This window comes from Ursus maritimus, unplaced genomic scaffold, assembly GCF_017311325.1.
Source record: "Ursus maritimus isolate PB19 unplaced genomic scaffold, ASM1731132v1 scaffold_9, whole genome shotgun sequence".
NCBI lineage: Eukaryota > Metazoa > Chordata > Mammalia > Carnivora > Ursidae > Ursus > Ursus maritimus.
In genome coordinates this window covers 67,687,215-67,705,813 of record NW_024427107.1, presented here as the reverse complement: position 1 = coordinate 67,705,813, position 18,599 = coordinate 67,687,215, and the positions used below count along the sequence as shown (strand labels likewise).

Below are 18,599 nucleotides of genomic sequence, written 5' to 3'. Positions count from 1 at the left end.
TTCTTCCTCTCCCACTCCCCCTGCTTGTGTTCCCTCTCTCGCTGGCTGTCTCTGTCGAATAAATAAAATCTTTAAAAAACAAAACAAAAAACAAAACAAAACAAAATACTAGGTGCCTGTTGTGTGCCATGTACTGAGGATGAAATGGTGGACAAAGGAGACATTTACCCACGCAGCCATCATCCAAAGCAGCTGCTGACGGTGCTGGCAGGCAGAAGATGACCTCCAGCTGTCGGCCCTCTTTGGAGACTGCCTTGGCTAAAGACAATGACCTTGCTCAAGGTTGTGTATCCTTCCAACAGAGCCCACATACAATGACTGGTTAACCCCTTATCTCAATTCTGGATCATTCCAAAGGGCCATTCCAGCTCTAGGGCTCCCATGGGGTTGGCTGAAGCCTTTGTTGGGACACTGGTACAGCCTGACTTCTCCCTTGGCCCAATCTTGAATTCCTCCCCCTTGGTTACATAGCTGTCGTTCCCAAAGGCATACCATAATAAACATCCGGATTACTAATCTCCAGCTCAGCATCTGCTTTCCAGGGAACCCAATCTGCATCAAGAAGATTCTTCTGCTATATCCTCAGGCCCCATGGCACTAGGACAAAGCCTCCAGGAGCAGGACAAGTGAACAGCCCATTCAGCAGATAGGAGCTGCTTCCTCGGAGCACCCTATTGGCCAGGATGCTAAAGGCTGGGCTCAGAGCTACAGGCAGTGAATGAGCTGTATGGGAGTGAACACCTGTAGCGGGCTGTAACGTGTAGCTGCGTCCCAGATCCTTCAGGTAGAGACATTTTCTTGGTCCTTCTCTCCCCAGCACCCAGTGCAGGAAAGGAACTAGGTAAATGTCTATTGAATGGGAAGATAATGAAGGGATGGATAAATGGATGGAGGACAGACAGAGCTTGTTGAACAAGGAAGTCACACCTAGAGCAGCTAGAAACAAATGAAAGGTAACGATGACTTTGTCTAAGTTAAATTGTGTACTTCACATAAAGCGTGTATCACAGTTCTCAAGAAGCATTAATGATGAAGATGACAACGAAGCCACTCATGGAGACCTCCCTGGAGGTGGTGACCTGTGATGAGCAGCCTGGAAGTGAGAGAAGGGAGGAGGGCACAAGAAGAGAAACAAGACGTTAGCATTAGCAAACTGAGTTCCAATGCTGCTCGTCAGACACGGAGTGAAAAACAACACCCTCTTCAACAGGGTCTCCATGACCGCCCAGCGATGGGGCGGGGGGGGGGGAGCCTTCTACAACCGTAACATCCATCACTATGAATGCGGGCTCCGACGTTCTCATCACCGGCGGAGGCAACAGACACGGAGGGGCTTGAAAACAGTACTGTGGTTTGGACACTTAATCCTACAGGAATAGGGAGCCACCAAGGTTCAGGAACAGAGGCGCCAGGTGACAGAACCAATGCCAAGATTTCTTAAATCATCCATCCCTCAGGTTGTTGGCAGTTGATTCGAACCCCCAGTCTGCCATGCTCCTGGGGCAGGTGGGGACTTGGGGTGCCCAGAGTCTCCATTCTGAGAGGGCAGCTTCAGGGCAGAATCACCACTGGAGAACCCCAGACCCCAGCTTTAGTCCCCATCAGAAGTGAACGGACCCTGGGACCATCCTCAACAGGCACCCGCCCAACCTCGTTTCTGAGGGCGATACCCGGGAAACAGACAGCCGTGCTCAGAGAAAGGGGAATAACTAGGAGGCTAGTGTCTGTGCAAGCAAGAGTCAGGGAAGAGGACAACGGGAAAGGAGAGAGTTTACCTGGGGAAATTATGAAACAAGGGACATAACAGACGATTTGTTAGGCAGCATGGTGTATTCCAGGAAATGCAGATGCCTTTGGCCCATTACCATTCATCCCTGAGCTGGGAGCATCTGAAAGGCTAAAAACGCTGAGACCATCAGAGGTGGCAGGCAGGAGCGACAACTCGGGGAACCGACCTCAGTGCCAGCCAAGTGTCAGGTTGAAGGGGAAAGTCACAGGGAGGCAGTAAAGCTCGCGGCTGAAGCAGGCGGGCTTTGCTGCCAAACGACCTGGGCTGGAGGTGAGGCTCCACCACTTCCTTCCTGCATGACCTGGCCTCAGCAGAGCCCACCGCCCTGAGCCTCTGGGCCTTATCTGTGATCCAAACCCTGCGGGGAGCCTGCAGCACCGAAGCCCGCCTATGCAAAGCACCAGCAGACACAGGGGGTACGTGAACGTGGACGCTGTGTTAACAGATCACAGGTCACAGGCCCATCTAGGAACCTTCCTGAGCTACCCCTTTCAAAGCACTCGACAAATCCTGAGAGGGGTTCCAGAATCTTCTGTGAGGCCCCTCCAGGGAGTTTGATGGAACTGGAGTGGGGACAGTAGGGGGACCATAGCCCAATTTAACCCAAACACATAGATTTTAGTTGCAAAAGGGGTTTGAGGGCTTTGAGGAAGCATCCTCTTGCTTTCCTAGAGAAGGAAACGAAGCTTCATGAACCAAGGGTCTCGTCTAAATTCACACAAGCAAGTCAGCGGTGGCGAGGAAATGGTGCAGCTGGAGACCCTGACCCTCAGGCAGTGAGTTCAAAGGCTGGGGTCACTGGACACATATTCCAACATCAACTGCTCAAGGGGCCCCAGTGTCTTGGCACCCCAAAAGCAAGTCCACAGCCCCTGCTCTCACAGCCTGGTGAAAAGAGCAAAAGGAGAAGCAAGTGCAGAATGACATTTTCAGGCAGAGAGAAGAGAGATCCCCCTCCACTTCTCAAAAGAGGGATGGTCTCTCCCACATCACTCCCCAGAGCTGGACAGGGACAGGATAAGGAACAAAGGCCCAGGGGCCTCAAGGACTCAAAGGGACTCAGTCCATAAATGCTGGGAATGAGAGAGGTAAGAACTAAGGAGGAGAAACCAGTTCCTTCCTCCCAGACACTCTTGACACCTCTTGTCCAGAGTCATGCATGGTCTCCATCCGCCCACAGCGCAGACCCATCCAAATGGCTGTGTGACTTCTCCCTGGGCAGGGAGGACAGAAGAACAGGACTTCTCATAAGTGAAAATGATTTCAAGTGACCACAGGTCAACTGTCAACCCAAGAATCAGCAGGGACAAAGGAAGGGAACCCTGGCATGGAAGAACCGATCAATCCTACAGAAATCATGTATAATGGCCATTCATCTCCAGCCTCCTCAGTGCCAGGCCCTGCTGGGCTTTCCATGTGATCTCTAACTCCAAACGCCAGTCATATTGTCCCCAAGTCACAGATGGGTAAAATGAGGCTCAGAGAGCTTCCCCAAGACACAGCCAGATTTGAAGGCATACTGTGTGAAGGGTCCAGTGCTAACAGCCCTTTCTCAAGTCCTGTAGCTTTTCCCCACACACTTCCCATTGGAAATCCCTGTTTGAAGGGCATTGAGTCTATACGAGGTGGATTTTAGTCGACACGGAAGATGCAGACTGCACAGCATGGGAGGGGTGCCAGCCATAGTGAGGCCAACATCACAAATGCTATATAGAGGGGAGCCCTGTTTCAGATAAGGATGGGACAGATGACCACTGAGGTTTCTTTTAACCCTAAGATTCTATAAGTTCAAACTGAAATTTCTATCCCCGTGCAATCATCCCCCCTCGGTTGAATGCAGGCATTTCCACAAGTCCAAAGATGTAAGCCTCACTCTTCCTAGGGACAACAAGGCTCTTTGAAATCCATCCTGGCTTCTCCCTACTCGCCCAGCCTTCCTGGGGAGGAGGGTTTCAGCTGGAGAGCCGGGAGGGCACGACAGACAGGCAGAGAGATAAACAGGACCCCACAGGATGTGGTGAGGTGAAGCAGTGAGACAAAATCAGAGAAAGCTATCGAGAAACGCAAACAGCACCATAAAGAGCTTTAACAGGAACGAACACACAGGGACTTTTCTTCTTCTTTTTCTTCCCTTTTTTTTTTTTTTTTTTTTTTTTTTTTTTTTTTTTTTTTTTTTTTAAGCTAGGATGCCCAAAATAGTTGAAAGAGTTGGGTCTCAAAGCTTTCTGAAAAAAAAACCATGCCTTGTTCGTAAGACACATCCAGGGGGACAAGTGTGAGGTTTGGAGTCATGAGGACGGCGAGGGCCAGTTCAGATCTCACACGGAACCCCACGATGTGAGCGAGGCGCAGGCTGCTCCGACCCTAGCCGTCACCCTCCCGAGCCAGTGCGCGCATCAGCATGAAGCACAAAGGCTCGATTTTGAAGCTCACTCGTTTTAAGTCAAGACCGCGTTGCAACTGGCTCCACTTGAAGACATCCGCGTGGAAAGTAACGAAGTTGGCAGGAGGAACAGCCAACATCAGCATTCCCAAAGAGAGCTGGTAAACAAGCAGATGAAAAAAATTTGGCCTCATTGAGGACAAGAAAGCATAAATTTAACAAGAGACCATTTTGCATCTCTTGGATTATAATTTCTTTAAACTGATACTAAGCGGTGTTGATGAGGGTGTGGCCCAGCTGGCACGGCCACGTGTCGATGGCGGCCACGCCAACCAACCGACAACCTTATTTGAAAAGTAATTTGGCAATACGGGTCGAGAGCCATAAAACGGTGCCCTCTGACCCAAGAATCCTTCTGCTGAGAATGAGTCCCAAGGATTTTCCAGGAAGGGAAGAGTTCTGTGCACAGAGCTCTTCACCGCACCCTTAAGTCGTGGAGCAAACCACTGGGAACCTTAACTTTCAACAGCAGAGAACTGGTTCGGTTTTGAATATAATTTACTGACTGGATGAGCCATGACACGCGCTTTGAAAACGATCGTTCGCAAGGTTCTTCAACAAAATGGAGCAATGCCTATGATCTAATGTCAGATTTGACACATGACGAAACGTTCCCTACACCTACGTCCTGATGAAACTCTAAGTTAATATATGGACACACATATCACACATCTGAAAACAATCAGATTGGTGGCGGAGGCAGGGTTATTGATTTTGTCTTCTCATCCATTTCCATTTTTTTGAAGAAATTTTTTTTTATTTATTTGAGAGAGAGAGCGCGTGCGCACACAGGTATGAGCTGGGGGAGGGGCAGAGGGAGAGGGAGACAAGCAGACTCCCCGCTGAGCAGGGAGCCCAATGTGGGACTCAAAACCCAGGGCCCCGAGATCACAACCCGCGTCAAAATCAAGAGTCGGACGCTCAACCAGCTGAGCCACCCAAGTGACGATTATTTTTGATCGGCCAAACTTCAATAACGTATAGGAAAGAAATGGGTGGAACTCTGGGGCACTAGAAACAGAATTCAGGAAAGGAGAAACGATCAAATCCCAGAGGCATCTGAGGATCAAGGCAAAGAAACATGATCTCTAATCAGAGAACGGAAAATGCAGGCACCCAAGGGGTCCCCTACTAGCGGCTGGAGACTCCCAGGCCCCGCGGTGCCTCCGGCAGTATCTGACCATCTCGGCTTTATGAGATCAGCTTTCCTCCTCTCTACCACGCCCACGCTGCTCAAACAGGAACAGAGCCCGTCTCTGTACAGATTTAAATGCCCATCCTCCTAAAACAAAACTGCTGAGAGGCCTAAAAATAATTTAAATACCAAATTTCCCAAACCAAGTGTTTTTCAAAAAGGCAACTTGGACCGGTTTCTACACGAGGAGCTGAGGTCATATGGGACTTTCATTTTCTATAGTGGAGGACCCCACCGGTATTTCCTGTGTGAAAAGCAATCTCAACGGACAGCTGTCCCCACCGGTGGCCCCGGGCAGGGGCGCTCAAGTCGGGGGTCAGCCCTGGGGAGACACGGGTGACGGGACTCCAGTCCCAATGCCAACCCTACCAGCCCCGCACCGCTGCGTCTCTTCTCTCACCCTGGGACCTCAGATCTGCCTCCATCCAGTGCGGATCTTTCAGAACCCTCCTCACAGGGGTGGGGCAAGGGAGTAAGAGAGCCGAGTGCACTCTGGTGTCCACTCTGCAGGGCGCCCGGCCGCCGTGGGTGCTCACTAGCTGCTGGCTCGCTCCGTCTCTCTCGTCTCCTTGTCTGATTGATTGCTCTCCGAGGACTCCATGCACCAGGTGTGAGGACGGAGGGCACCCATGCAAATGACCAAGGGCAGCCCCACCCTGGCTGCCAGGAAGATCACCTGGGAGCCTCAGAAAGCACAGATGCTCTGGTCCCTCCCAGCACAGGGCCATCAGCTTCTCCAGGGGTGTGGCCCTGGCACGGCGGTTTCGTAAAGCTCATTCTGCAGGGCCACGGGGCCAGGGCACATCTGGTCCGAACCAGAGCAGCCAGTGAGTTCTCCTCCAGAGCCCCAAGCCCACGACAGTGTGCAGCGGGCGTCTTTCTTAATTTATTTAGGCCACGGTTCAACAGCTCCTTTTGGAACCAACGCTGTCTGAGTGACTGGCAAATGGCGAGGGGTTCTCCCACTCCCTGCCTCTGCTCAGCCCAGGGATTTCCTGCAAAGCAGTAGAGTGGGCCAGCTTGAGCGACCTGCCTCGTAGAGGCCCCTGGGAAGCACGTGACCAACTCGGGCAGCGACGAGCCAGGGGTGAGCGCGAGTCCCCGGGGCCACCCCTGCCCGGCCCCGGTCTTCTGCCCCTCCTGTGCAGACTTGTGTGTGTCCCCGGCACAGGGGCAGCAGACTGGGGCACTGTTTGCAGAGGCAGCCAGACCAGCCCCTCCGGAGGGGGCAGGGGGACAGTGCGGGAGGACCCCACTTCTGTGAAGCAGGCATAACCTTCCCTGCACGCTGCTGGGGGAGATGCCACGTGCTCCATGCCAGGCCAGGAAAAGGCTCTCAAGCCCTGTGGCCGGAGCTACTGGGGTGGGAAGTGTCATTGAAGGGAGACACAGGCACTATTTTGGGGAGAAGGTTAACCCTCAACCTGGTGGGGGGAGGGTGCAGCAACAGCAGCTACTGGCTTCCCAGGGGCAGGTGCCCCACATCTCTCTAGTAAAGCGACCGGCCCAGCCCCTCTCGGCCTGAAGTAGAGGGGGCTGTAGGGCCCTTCTTCCACACTCTGTCTGCAAGTTTCATTCCACAAGACTGTTCAAAGGCCAGGACTCTACTCTTCCTTTCGCCATTCCCCAAAACCCCGCGACAAAGGCTCCCTGGACCTCGATAGCCAGAGGCCACGTTCCTGTCACACTGACCAGTGACCAAGAACCTCCATGTACGTCACCCACAGGAACTCCAGAAATCCTCACAGTAAGCTTTTGGGGTCAATGCTATTCTTATCCCCATGAGGCACAGAGGTCCACCACCTTGCCCAAGGTCACGCAGCAGACCTGGATCTTGGAGCCTGGCAGGTTCCAGGGGATGGGCTCTCCCACACTGTCCCACAGCGCCTGGCTCAAGGGCTGCTGCTGCTTTGACTCCTCCCTTTGGTCAAAGGACATTATTGGGCTCCTGCTGTATGCCAGCCCAGCGCAGGGGGTTGGGACGCAATCAGCCCTCTCAAGAACTCCCCTAACCCGGATATTCCCAAGGCCTTCACAAGTGATCCTGGACAGATCAAGTACTTGTGAAACCCTCTCTAAGCAGGGTGGACCTCGGCTACCTCCTGCAGAGGCTGGGCACAGGGTGGGAGCAGCGGGGCACTGGCTTCAGGGTACAGACTATGGGGTTGGGGAGACCTGGGTGTGAATGCCAGCTGCAGGGACGTGCTATGTGACCTGGGGCTGGCCCTACTCCGTAGAGCAGGGATAACAGGAGCCCTCCCAGAGTTGCTCTGAGGAGTAAATAAGAAACTGTCTGAAGAGCACTCAGGGTAAGCAACTGGGAGCCTCTGGGAGCCCAAATGCCAATCTGAGGACAACATGAGCCATAGGGTGTCTGATTCAGGGGGCTGCTGGACTTCAGAGCAGGCATGAGGAGCTCAGGAGGGGTCCCCAAAAGTATCCTGGAAGGGCGGGGTCTGAGATGGATTGGTCGGTTTTATGCAGGTCAGAGATGCTGCTATGCCACAGAGAAAGGGGATGTAGCCAGAGGGTAGGGTTACTGCCTGGTTGAAACCAACTGTGGGCTGGAGTCTAATAACTAGGACAGGGAAGAACAGATTTCAGCAGAGCTAATGACAGATCCTAAGACATTATAAATGCCAGTAATAGTGAATGAATGAGGGAGATAATGCCAAATCATATCGGCAGAGGCAAATACCAAAGTGCACGTATAAACTCACAATTCGAGGCTCTAAATGGAGGCAGGGGGGTCCTCACTCGGGACAGGATGGGATTCTCTCTGCTGTGTTAGGCTCCTAGGGCCGCCGCACGTACAAATGACCAAGAACCAGGTGGCCTGAACAGCAGGAAGTTATCCTCACACAGTTCCGGACGCTGGAAGTCCAAAATGAACGCGTCACAGGGCCCTGCTCTCGCAAAAGGCCCTACCAAGAATCCTTGCTTGCCTCTCTCCTGGCTTCTGGTGGCTGGCAGTCCCTGGCATCCCTTGGCTTGAAGATGCAAGGGTCTAATCTCTCCCCCCTTCTTCTCACGGCCTTTGCCCCCTCACGTGTGCACCTCTGTGTATCCGTCCTCCGACAAAAACGCCAGTCATTGGATTTAGAGCCCTCCCTACTCCAACCTCATCTTAACTCAGTCCGTGCAGACCCTACTTCCAAACAAGGTCACGTTCACAGGTACCAAGGATTAGGACTTAAATGCACTTTTTGGGGTGCACAATTCAACCCACTACCCGCCTGCCCCCCCCCCGGCCCTCACCCCCAGGAACTCTGAGCTGCTGCATTCCCATCAGTACTATGTTGGCTTCTTCCTAATGGTATTTTTGAAAGGGGGCCACTCCACCCCCCCCAACAGACCCAGAGCTCTGCACTCAAGAGGCATCCAGGTCCAGGGGATCCGGACAACAGAGGTTCCCAGACCCGTCCCTGTTAGAAGGGAAGCTGAACCCTAAGAAGCCAGGTGGGGGGTGTCAGAACAAAAACGGGGCATGCACACTCCTCCGAACGGCACGTCCCTCCACATGGTTCTGACAGATCTAGAACTTTTCCCTCGCTGCCATTGGAAAACCCTGTGCAATGTATTGTCTGATCGGCCAGGTGGTCCTTCTACAAACATTTCTCAGGCTTCACCCTACTGCCCGTGATCGTTAGCCGGGCACAAACATCAACAACACAGGACAGCAAAGAGCAGGAACTGGCCTTCCCGGGTCACAGGATTCCAGGGCCTTCAAACCCCAAAGGGCCCTCCCAAGGAAGCACCCAAGCATACTGAAGGCATCAATAAACGTTAGTTGTGCTAAACTGACCAGACAGACTTTTCCAGTCCATAACTGAGGCCTGTGTGTGCTCAAATATTTTTCAGTGACCTGCTGTGTGACCTTGGGCCAGTTACAGAACCCCATGAGTGAGCTCATCTCCTTATCTAGATGTACAACCCTGAGATTAAAAGGAGTCTTGAAGTACTTGGCATACTTTTCCTTTCTGTCTTGATGGCAAAAGGACCGACCAGGTGCACTGCTCCTTCTTTAAGAAAGGTCTCAAAGCAGGCTGAGAAAATACAAGTGAACCTTCCCTGAAGCGACCTCCTTCTCCGCAGAGCCATGGGGCACGCTCTGGACCCAGCTGGACTGAACCTTGGGTCAGGGGCTGGGCAGGGGCAGGTCCAGACCCCATGGTTCTGCCCCAAACACACCCCGGATGAAGAACATTCTCCCCTTCTCGGGGTGGCCCCAATGTTGGCATCTGTCATTTACCCTCCTTCCCACCAACACTGTATTGCAATCCTACTTTGTGCCACATACTGGGGGATGGGGGATGGGGTGACAAGCCAAGGGACAAGGACCCAGCCTTCAAAGGACCAATAATCCTAGGGTCCTCTCCTGCTCCTACCCCTTCTCCAAGCCCCCAGGACTTGATCTCCCCTTCTTCTCGATTCACCACCCAGCTCACCCCTGATCTTCCACAAGAGGCCCCCAGCCTAGTTTTCCATTCAAAGGAAGGCCCTGCCCTCCTCCTGACATCTCCTTTGTCGCAGTGGGTGAATACTCATTCCTGTATACAGCATACAGCATGCAACCTACAATCGGCCTGGGGTGACATCCCAGGAGCCTCCAGAAGCAAACACTCATTACTTGGGGAGCTGTCAGGTGACCCACCTCCAGTCTTGCCGAGCTGGGGGCAGCAGCCCAGTGGGGTCCCCCTGCTGGGGGTGAAGGGGCAGGAGGGAAAAGAGGGAGACGTTCTGACGCCCCCACCAGCAGACGCTCCTTGCTGTGAACCTGAAAGAGGCAAGGTCAGACCCAATATACATGTGGCTTGCACAAAGTCTGTCCCGCGCCCCTCTGTGGCCAGAACTTCGTTCTCCCATCTTAGCTGAACCAGAGTTCAGAGCTCAGGAAGCCCAGGAAGGGACCACAAGCAGGAATGACCCTGAGCTCCACCTGGAAAGGCTCGGAATCACCAGCCAGCCCGTAAGTAAGTAGGAGCTAGGAGCTGAGAACCAGGAAACTCTATAGAGAGCCAAAGAAGTCAGGTGCCCCCCAGAACTCCGGACCCACACCAGCCCATGGGGTAGACAAGAGCCATTCATTTAAATATAAATAAAGTGAATTTGCATTAAAATTGCTGTTTCTCAGATGCTACAGCCCCATTTCAAGTGCTCAACAGCCACATGTGGCCAGGGGCTCTCGATCAGCCAGGGGGCTCCTGTACTGGCTGGTGCCGGCTACAGGACACTTCCATCCCACACGAGGCTTCTCACTGCTCCAGAAGTTTCCTCTGGCTGCCCAAAGTGGTACAAGGCCCAGCCCCACTCTGTGCCCCCATTTACACCTGGCTTCCCAAAGGCGTAGTGGAAAATCTCTCCATAGGGAGAAAAATGGGTCATCGCTCAGAAATGAAGGACAGCGGGTTACCGTCCCAGCACTTGAGGCCTGCACGCAGCTCTGCCACTTACTGGGCGTGCAACCCCAAGCGACCAGTGTCACCTGTGAGCTCCTCAGTTGCCTTGTCCATATAACGGGAGCGCAGGTCTGCTCCCTCCCCTTCCTGCAGCTGTTCAGTACCGAGTGACTCCGAAGCCCAGGTCGGTCCAGCCCTAGAGCCTGGTAGTATCGAAAATAAACCTGCGGCTAAAGCTTGCATGCTGGGAGAGGCGATTCGTAGCCGCCTCTTCTCATTATGGAAACACCAGCTACACTGACCCACCAGAATTTAACGGGCCTCTTATTAATGAAATTTAACTTAATACAAATAAGTCAGTGACCCTCTCCGCACGCCCCCTGCAAAACTCCTTGAACTGGAATTACAATCAGTCTTATTTGTTATGAAATTCTCTTTAGCTGGTTTTCCAGCCCTAAGGGCACATCAACAACAGGGAGCCTGGTGAGGACCTCTGTCTTCAGGTACTGGGCATCCTGTGAGCTGAGAACAGGGCCAGCACATGAAAGGTATGGCCTGTAAACATTTCTGAATGGACGGGCGAACTACTGGCCTCCTGTCGGGCCCACCACGGGGCAGGAGAACAAGGCTCCTCACAGACGCCCTCCCCTCGGACCTGCCCTAGGTATGTCCTCCTCCGCACGCCCTTCCATCACCCAGGCTGTCTGTCCTGACCCCCACCCCTGTCTCACACCTGCGGTTGGCCTGTGTGGACTCTGGCTAGGTTTCCTCCTCCTTCCTCTGGCTGTGAGCCCTTGGCAGTGGGGACACATCCACTCCCCACTGGCCACCTGGCTCTTTGCGAGGGTCTCAGCAAGAAGACATAATCCCAGAACTGGAAAGAGACTTCCACTGCTCGGTCGACATACGTGCAAGGTAATTTAGGTCACCAAAGCGGGGTGCATGCCCAGGACAGACCCCCAGGCGGCCAGACCCAGACCCTGCTGGCCTCTGCTTCCAGCCCAACCCGGACTTACGGCCCAATCGGCTTCCTCCCCCAACAGAGCAGTCCCTGATGTTTCCCAAGTGCAGAAAACAGGGCCTGGCACACTGCAGCTGCGTGATATCACGTCTGTTGAATGACTATCTGTTAACCGAACCAGGAACGCAAAGGAGGCATATATAAAGTTAGTCTTCATTTTGCAAATGGTGCTCAAAAGCAGGGCTGCCTTCTGAGTGGAAACATAAAAATTATTTAAGGATACTAACTCCCTCTGGGCTTAAACTTCTGGGAAGTGCTCTGCCATGGTCGTCCTCAGAGAAGGCAGGGAAGGGTGAGTAATAGGAGCAGGCCTTGGAGGCTTCCAGCAGCAACTCTAACACAAGCAGTACTTCATTCACCCACCAGACAGCTACCAAGACTTCCTGGGTCTGGACCTGGAGGGAGACAAGACCCATCGCTGTCTGTGGGGACACACGGGGAAAGCAGGCAGTGAGCAAACCTGGTGGTGAGTGACAGAGGGGAGGCCGGGACCCAGAGAGCAGAGAAGGGTGCTGGAGTCAGCCTGATGCAGGGGCAGGAAGGCTGCCTGGAGGCAATGGCAAACCCTAGAACTTGAAACACACACTGTAGATAGCTCCAGGAGGAAGAGATTGCTGGGCCAGATGAGGGCCAGATGAGAACCCGATTCCATAGGGAAAAGAGAGGAGCCACGGGCCAGGTCAGACCTCACAGGCACATCTTCTCCCAAACCCCCCACCTCCTTCCTGACATCTCACTGGGGATCTGACACCAATCACACAACCGTAGGTCTCAGTCTGCTCCTCTGTTAAAGAGGGACACCGAAATGGAGAAGAACCCTCATTAGATAGAAAAACAGCCCAAGCCTGGAATCTAGGAGACCCAGGTCCTAGCCCCTTGGAGCCCCTCTGCGCTCTTACCTACAAAATAAGGTCACAGCAAAACTAGATGAACTTGAATGTTGCAGCTGAGCTAAAGCAAACTCGGGGAGTCCATCTCAGCCATCTCAAGGTGCCGACCTCCAGATGAAGAAGGAACACACGTATCAAAAACCCATTAAACTGTTGGCGCGCCTGGGTGGCCCAGTCATTGGGCGTCTGCCTTCAGCTCGGGTCACGATCCCAGGGTCCTGGGATCGAGCCCCACATCAGGCTCCCTCCTCGGTGGGAAGCCTGCTGCTCCCTCTCCCACTCCCCATGCTGTGTTCCCTCCCTCGCTGTCTCTCTCTCTGTCAAATAAATACAATTTAAAAAAAAAACAAAAAAACGTTAAACTGTAAAGCAGGGCAGTGAGGATAATGTGTGCAGCAACAAGCTTCTGAATGGACGAGAGGCTCCCGATGTGCCCGGCACTCTGCTCAGAGTTCGATGCCCTACGCCTCCTGGTCTCTCAACAAACCTGTAACGTGCAGACCTGCTCCGATTATACCCATTTCACAGACCAAACTACGAGGTTGTATAACGTTAGCCACTGCTGAAGCCAGGAGTCAGAGTCAGGTGGGGGTACCCCAGAGACCCACACATCACCGCCACTCGTCCTACAAGGACTGGAAGGGGAATCCTAAGGGCATGAAGGAAAGGGGAACGAACATTCTTCGCTTCTTAGTTTTGCAGAAGGATCCACGCTGTGAAATGGCTTTGAGAAGAGAAGGGTGCGCGGGGTATCAGGGGCACACGGCTCCCCCGCGCGGGCAGAGGCAGGGCTGTGGTCTTCTCTTTGGGGAGCTTCAAGGCGGCTGCCCAGAAGGAGAACCTGGACTTGCCAGTGTTACGGGTCTCACCCAGCCCTGCAGTGGGGCACAGCCCCCTTCGTGGCTCCAGCCCAGACTCACCCCTGCCCCAGCTCGAGAGCCTCTAGATCATCTCCCCACCACCCTCGCACATGTGCAGGCACGCACCCCTGCATTTCCTAGCACAGTGCAAAGCACCCAGTCCATGCAGGGGCCTACAGATGCTGGCAGCATGTTGCATTCTTTCCCTCCTATAAACCCCCAAGTGGATCACACACCTTGTTGGGGCGTTTCTCTATGGGGACCCCTCTCCCACGTCAGGCCCCTGTCACCGCGCTGCCACACCGTGGCTTAAAATTCCCACAACTCTCCACCGACCTCAGCACAAAGCCACATGGTCTTTCCCAGGATCTGGTCTCGGCTTCCCTCTCCCCTCCCCTCCACCAACCCAGAGCACCCCTGCCTGCCTCTTCTCCAGGCTAACTTCTTTCTTCCCGCGTAAGTCCACGCTGTCGGATGCTGTGGGTGCTTATGGCAACCTGGCTCCCCAGCATAGCATTCAGACCCGCTACTGCGATACCTGACCGTTCCTCCAAATGTCCCCTGCCTGGAGACCGACAGCTCTCCAAGGGGAGAGGGCATCCTGCTTATTTCTGTGCTCCTAGGACGCAGTACTGCGCCCGGCCTCCAGTAGATACTCAATTAAACTCCAGCACAGTGAGGCCTGTGCCGCATTTTGCAGCGTCCCAGGAAACTGAAAGAAGATATGCATATCGGGATTAAAGAACAGAAGAAGAACAGAAAAGGATTATAGGATTATCTATGCCTCAGTTATTGTATCTGCAAAGTGGAGACAGACTCCAGAACAGGGTGGACAGGAAGGAAGTACTCAAAGCAAGCCCCACAGAGGCCTCCAGTGATAAGTGCTCTCTTTTCCTATCTTCAGCTTGCCGATTTCCCTATCAGGGTGCATCCATCCAGAAGGCTCATGGGTGACAGGCTCTGCCACAAAGATCCTATCTCCCACCAACTGAACTTCAAAAGCATCTTTATCTGCAGAACCCACCTCAAGGAAGGTCGATTCCTAGCTCCTCTTGGTAATCCTTTTATTCGAGGCCTGCCAGGCACACCCATCTAGCCTTATCAGCAACACCCCAAAGCTGTTGTCTTTCCAGGAAGGGTGTCTCCTATCTACAGACCTCCAGGAGGTGAACGGAAGTGAGGGCCACCAAGGCCCAATCCTGGTTCCCGCTGCAGGCTTGCCACTAGTTCTAGCTGGGTGACCTGGGACCGATCAGCCCATCTCTCGGGGGTTCAATTTCCCCCATTCTCCCCTCTGTATCAGGAGGCGGGAGTGGGTTCAAGGCCTCTCTGGCTTAGAAAATGCAATAATAAGAATAATTTCAGGGGCCGGGCCAGATAAGCAGAATTGATACCCTGACTCCAGTGTTAATCCCTTCGGGCAAACAAGGGGAACAGTAAGCAGAAAGAAATCAGGGATATTTCCAGTAATTCTGTTATCCGGTGTGTGCTGCAGATGACAGATTGCCATATGCAGGAAAGCTCTTCCAAGAACAGCTTCTGCATCTGGGGAAGACCAGAGCCGGGAGAGACACACCCAAACAAGTGAGCATTAGGGACTGTTAACGTGAATACCAACTCCCTGCTCCCAGGAACTGAGTTTCCACTAAAAAGAATTCTGTTGGCGCCTCTTCTGTATGTTGGTTTGGGGGCCTGGCAGAGAAGCAGGAGCGTGGACTCATAGAGGGCTGGCTACCTCAGTCCTACTCGGCTCCTGGCATTGCACACTTGGCTTGCGCTCAGCCTCCTGGAACCTCGGACACGGAGCAGCTTCACCGAGAAGGTCTGCAACTGTCTAAAGCGGGGCCTGGCACAGAAGATGCGGGCCTCCTGCCTCCTTTCCTTAAGGAGTTTGTCATGAGCAGAGAGCGCAACTCTGAGCACGGACAACGGAGCTTCCCGCTTCTGTATCTCCAGAATCCAGCAATACTTGGAAGACAGTAGTTGCTTAATCAATGCTCAGTAAAAGCAAGATGAAGATGAAAACATAGATAGGAAGCCATCTGAGGACAGATGGATGCAAAACGCACTGAAATGCCTGAGCACTCAGGCGATGGCCCTCAGGGCCCCCGGTCCCCCCTGTCCTTTCTCCCTTAGAGCCGAGGAGGCGACCCCCAGCCCACTGCACCAGACCCTTAGCTTTGAGAGGCAGCGCAGGGCCCAGCAACACGGAAGGACCCAGGCCAACTGACGGGTTCCAACCTCCGTGCTGCCAGTTAAACAAGCTGTGTGAGCGCGAAGCACCTCCTGAGCCCTCAGTGTCCCTGTTTTGAGAGCACCTGCCTCGCAGAGAGTTAGGAGGACGCCATGAGTTAACACATGTAACGTGCTCAGAAATAGGTCCGGCACGACGGTACCCGAGCTCGGAGCTCCACGGTGATCTACTCAACGCGGCAGCACCTGGGCACCGCTCTGAGAGGCACTGAGCCGTGCAAGGTGCACATCCCCGATTCCAGATCAGAGAGGGCAAGGCACACTTGAGCTTTGGAGCTGGAATCCTAAATCCTTTGGTCAAATCCTGGCTCTCCCCCGCGGGGCCTCTGGCACATTCCTCACCTGAAAAACAGATCGCTAAACCTGATCAAACACAACAGAAAGCAGAAAGCTTTCCACCATGGGGGCCACAGGTGCTGCATAATTATTTTGATTTAAATGAATGAATTACAGCCTCTCGCGCCCTTGGATCCCATGGCCAACCAAGCACTCTGCATGCTTCTGTTAGATTCCTCGCCCACGCCCTCCCCACATCTTTCCCATCCCCCTCCCCGCACCCCTTTGGGTCAGGTGCCCTCAGCTTTGCTTGCCCAGTGGGGCTTTTGGTGCCAGGGGAATTCGAAACTGCAGCCAAGCTTTGCAGAATGCAAGCACCCGCGGATCAGATAGCAGCGCCCCCCCACCCGATGGCTTTGCCTGGTGGAACAAGGAGCGACACTGGGAAGGACACCTCATACCTCACATTTCCCTTCCTGCCCGTGACCCCACCTGCCTGTGTGCAGTTCTGGGGATCACAGTGGTATGAGCTGCACAACATACGCTGCTGCCCTTGGAGCAAGATAAGCACTGGCTTAACCGCATACCAGAGCTCAGGCAATGCCGCCAGATGGCCCGGTTTGAATCCTGGCGCTGCCATGGAAGAGCTGTGTGACCTTGGGCAAATGTGTCGGCCTCTCTGTGCCTCCATTTCTTTAGCTATGGAAAGGGGAAACTAAATGGCTCTTGCCTCTGCCCTTCGTTGTGGAAGTGAGTTCATTTCCCAGCAGCGCCGGCACTCAGTGAGGGCCACCAGTGACGGCCACCAGTGACGGCCACCAGTGACGGCCACGCAGGACGCGGCTGTGTTGTCATGACTGCTGAGCGATACGCACACTCAGGCGAGGAGGAGCCCTTGTGGCCAAGGTGGCGAACGTGGAAGCAAAGGGGTGCTGTGGCGTGGTGTTCCCCGGGAGCTGGCAATCCCCAGGCCTCGGCTCCGAGGAGGGAGCTGTGGTGTCCTGCTGGGGAGAGTCAGGCAGAGCAGGAGGGGAGGGGGTGGGGAGGCAGACTCACAGGGCCTCTGTCACGGCGCTCCCGACATGACCCCATGTAAAACCAGGACAGCGTGTTGGTCTCCCTGCTTTGTAGACGAGGCTCCCAGTGGCTGAACAACTTGCCAGAAGCATTCTCTCCTGGCACAGGGCAGGGCGCTGGGAAGGAATGAGCCGGGTGACCCTTGAGAAGTCACTGCTCCTGAGTTTGGGTCCCTCTGCCTATAAAATGGAGACAGTGCCCCCCTGCCCTGCAGAAGATACGTTTAAAACCTGAGCGTGAGGAGGGGACAAATTGCCACCGCGTGCTACTCTCAGTGCCGCGGAACTCAGGAGCAGAATGTGGATCCTACCACACCACCAGCTGTGCAACCTTGGGCCAGTTACTTGACCTCTCTGAACCTGAGCTTCCATCTATGCAAAACAGGGATAATAATAGCAAAGATCAAGGTGAGAGTGGTTGAAGAAGCTCTTAGAAAAGCACTAGAACACCATAGAAGTAAGACAAGGAAAACCCCAAGGCCAGTAATACTAGTTAACTTCTACGAGGAATAAAAAATCATAACGTTGGAGATGATGGTAATAACAGTTTCTACCACGAGAATGGGGCCGAGAAGATGACTATTCTTTAAAAAAGCCAACAAACTAACAAGAAGGAGCTGCTACCAAAAAGCGAGTTCTAGCTCAGGTTCAAAGCACACCCTGTGCTCAGCTTCAGCAGAGATGTGTCGGACTTAATGACAAAAATGAAACTGAGGGCCGTGTCTTCCCTTTGCCAGGCAAGATGGGAAAGAGGCGCAGTCCTCCCCCTGCCATAGCTCCCTGCCTGTCCCTGCACCGTCTGGAAAGACAGACCAGGCTCTGTCCAGAGCAAACACGGTGGCCTGCTGCTCCCACCCCGCCGGCCAAGAGGCAGCCTTTGATGGTGCTGGACAGGGGAGGGGCGGCCCACTCGAGGCCACAGCTCCTGCCCCATCCCCGCCAGCCTGGCTCAGCCCTGTCTTTCCTGGGGCACAAGCACTCGGGCTCACCCTGGAGCCGCTGAGTGCTGGCCCCAAGGCCAGGACTCTCCCCACTTGAGCCTGGGTCCCAGGCATCCTTCCCATGTTCCATATTAACGTACTTTCATTGCTGACTTGTGTGTCTGCGGCCCCAGAGGTGTTTGAGGACGCGGCCCCAGGCAATCTCCATCGAGACACAGTGCAGTGCGGTGTGTAAATTCACCGCTCAGGAGCCCAGGTTCGAATCCTGAGTTCCAATCCAACCCCTGCCCAAACTAACCGCCCCTTGGGCAAGTGACTAAGTTTCTTTGCACTTGGATTTTCATCTGCAAGACAGAAATAATACTGACTCGTGCACAATTCCAAAACCTCAGGGGGCGCCTGGGTGGCACAGCGGTTAAAGCGTCTGCCTTCGGCTCAGGGTGTGATCCCGGCATT

The 18,599-nt window shown here is 53.9% G+C and overlaps 1 protein-coding gene across 19 annotated transcripts in view; it reads right to left on the bottom strand.

The window, feature by feature from the left end:
- The window catches only part of LOC121101714, a 230,094-nt gene that overhangs the window by 96,269 nt on the left and 115,226 nt on the right, over nucleotides 1-18,599 (bottom strand). The gene's annotated exons all lie outside the window — the stretch shown is intronic.